The sequence below is a fragment of the Solanum dulcamara genome, chromosome 3, assembly GCF_947179165.1.
Source record: "Solanum dulcamara chromosome 3, daSolDulc1.2, whole genome shotgun sequence".
Classification (NCBI taxonomy): domain Eukaryota; kingdom Viridiplantae; phylum Streptophyta; class Magnoliopsida; order Solanales; family Solanaceae; genus Solanum; species Solanum dulcamara.
This window is the reverse complement of record NC_077239.1, coordinates 70,245,142-70,248,775: the sequence shown is the minus strand read 5'-3', so window position 1 is coordinate 70,248,775 and position 3,634 is coordinate 70,245,142.

Here is a 3,634-nt window from a genome sequence, read left to right as displayed (position 1 = left end):
TAAAGAAATGGCTATGCCTCTGATTTTGCAATTGTTTGTTTAGAGTCGCCACCTAATTTTAAGGAAAAATATTAGGAAAACCATTGTAAATGTAAACTCTGTTTTGATTTGCGAAACCTGTGAGATTCTAAGTAAGGGTTTTAGTTACTCGAGGGGAAGGTATTAGGCATCCCTTAGAGCCTATCCAAAGATAGTCCTTAAACTTAGTTTTAGAAAAAAACGATTAGGGATATTTATTCATTTGTTCGTTTTAGAAATATTAAGAAGAAGGGTTCTTATTAAATTTGAGAAAATAGTAAAAATATAAGGTATGTCATATATATACGTCTTATATATGAATGAGCCAAATTTAATAATAATATATTTATTGTATAGTAAAAATAAATAATAAATAATATACTTAAAATATATAAAATATAAATGTATATTTTAAAATCATTCGAATAAATAACTTACTTAATTTATGGTAAAATAAATGTCTAGTATTAGCAATGATTACTTTATTTGTAGCCACAATAAAAAGGAAATGAATAAGATAATAGGCAAGTGTAGATATATGAATATGTAATATGTTGTAAATCTAATTTGGGTGAAATCTCTAATAAGATTAAGGATGCCAAAAATCATTGAGTTTTAAAATATAAAACTACCCCAAATATATATACAAACAAAAATATTTAAAAGTCGACAAGAAATAAAATTATCTACGTTCTTATTTTCTTCGGATCAGCGCCGGCTCATTAATCGGAAGACAAAATATATAAAGTTTTTGTCATTTTTCTGCTCGGGTCAACTTCCATCATTTTCGAAGGGCCTAATTACCCCTACCCCTCTTAAGTTTATTTATTATCATAATTCTAAAGCGATCTAAAAGAAATAATAAAAACTAACGTCTTAAAAGGTGTCTAATGTCCCAACTTAATATCCAAGAGGCATTGGATGTACTATTTAGGGTAGGTTTTAGACCAAAAGAAATATAGGCATCCTAACTAGACACATCGTCAAACAAAACAGATAGGACAAGCAGTTAGCATATAAAATCTCAAGTAAACCTCTAAATTAATTAATTAACATGCTTGAAAACACAGATAAGTTGTGAAGGTCATCATGATCATGTGTGTGCGTACAAACTTAAATAATATGACGGGCAAACTTAATTACTAAGATGATTGTGATAAAAGAAGTATGCTTGATAATTTAATTATTAACTAATAATATTTTATAAAACCCTATTAACATGACTTTAGTTAAGAGCATGTTGAAAATTTATTGAACACTATAGATATGATCTTCTAAATGTTGATATGCTGAAATTTATTAAAATATAGACATGATTTCAAAAAAAAAAAATAACATGAGAAATACTTATTAGAACCCTATGGGCATGACTTCTACATATAATGTTATGAAAAAATATATTTATGAAGGCCTAATATCTATTTAATTGGCATGCTAGAATTATAACACCTATAAACATGATTGTTATATGATAAAATATGCCAGAAATATTGTTAGAACCCATGAATACAATAGGCTCAAAATATTCTTACCGACATAATTTCTATATGCTTGAAATAATATTAAACCCTATAAACGATACCTAGATGATTAGTATGTTGCAAATTTATTTTAAATGTTATTTATAGACATGGTGTCTAAATGAAATGATATGTTGAAAATTGATTAAAATTGTAATCATGGTTTTAAAATAAAATAACATGACAAATATTTATCAAATCCTATAGACATGGTCTCTATATATAAACTATGATAAACATTTGTTATAATTCTAGAGGCTTGATTTTAATATAAGGTGCTAAAATATTTATTAAGAATCTAGAGGTATGATTTTTATTAATAATATTATACTAAAAAATATTTTATAACGGCCTATAGACATGAATTCTACGTAACAGATAAATTATTTATTAACTTAAATGCATGATTTATATATTAACCACTCTACATTAAACATGATTTCTATATGGTTAACCTATTAGACATTAAATTTCATGGTCATGACTTCTAAATGACATACATATTCTAATGTAAGCTTGATTATTTCAACAATTATTTTAATAATATGGGTTGAAGATTTTAGTTTACATTAGACAAATGTAAACATGTACAAGTTAGGCAAATCATTTTGTTATTTCTTTTTTTTGAAATTCATGTTCGTAATATACAAGAAGACAATATTAGAACAAAATTTATTGACATAGTAATTTAGACCATTTTTTCCATTACATACACAAATACCTATGGATAATAATATTCAAACCCAAATATAAATTTAATCTAGGCATGATGGTGATGGCATAATTTTAATAATTACATACAAATCTTAACTAATTAGCCGTATCTATCTAGCACACGTACATTTAACACATGAGTTGAAAAATAAAATAAATGCAGTTAGCAAGTTGATTCCCCTCCCCTTAGACTATCCCAAATTTTATTATTATTATTATGAAGAGTAGAGTTTACAAGATTATTACAAAATTAAAACAACAGGTAAATGAATAAATAATACAAAATGTAAACAAAATAATGACATCTTAAAACTTTCGTACTCCTCGTGTCTTGAACTTTGAAGTTCAAACCCTATTAAATCATAAAGAAAACACAACCAATATACAAATATATATAGAGGTATATCATGATTATATAATTTTGCTACAACAAAGCAAACAAATAGAACAAGAACACATTTCAAAAATAATAAACCAATATATCAAAGAAAGTGGAAACTAACCTGGATACTTCATGTATTTATTTTGACAAGATATAATATGTAAGAACCTAGAGTAAAGACAGTACAATAAAATAGGAAAAAAAAGTACTAATCGGTTATTATGAGTTTTATGTCAACGAAAGCGGTAGCAATATCCGAGATTCAAACAAGTCGAAGTAGCAAAGAGGCAAAAGAAAGAACTTAAAAGCAATTAGGTATTTTGTTAAAAGCTTCTCTAAGTTCTAGTGTTCTTTTTTTGTTTTTTTTTGTTTTTGTGTTCTTGTATCTCTTTTTTTTTCCCTCTGTTTTGTTCTTCCTTTTTTCTTTTGTCTTTCTGTCTGTCTTTTTTTCTGTATCTCTCCTCTCTGTCTGTTGTGTGTGTCTCTTTTTATAGTGATACACCTATGGATAAAAGATAATGAAATCAACAAAATCACTAGCTAAATTTTGAATTTCAAACCTTTTACAAATAAGTCAAAGATGGTGTATTTCATTTCAAAATATGACAAGATTTTCAAAATTCTCTCCACAAAAATCAAAACCACATCTTCTTTTTAGATTTGATCAAAACTTTATTCAAAAGATGTTTAAAAAAAAGTCAAAAGTTATGCCAAAGGACCCACCATCAATAATTGATAAAAACTATGCAATTTAATTAGAATAAGTATTCAAGTACATAAAAAAAATTCAAACTTCCAACAGTGTATAATATTTCAGATTTTGCAAGTAAACAAAATCAAAGTATGGATCTAAACAAAATATAAAATATTATAACTTTAGTAATCCAGAGGTATGAGTATGAAATGTTTGTTCACTTGTGATGTCAAATTAGTGTATATAGCTTAAAAATGTCAAAGTTGACCAAGCGTTGTGTATGAACTGTGATCAAGTGTAAAAAAT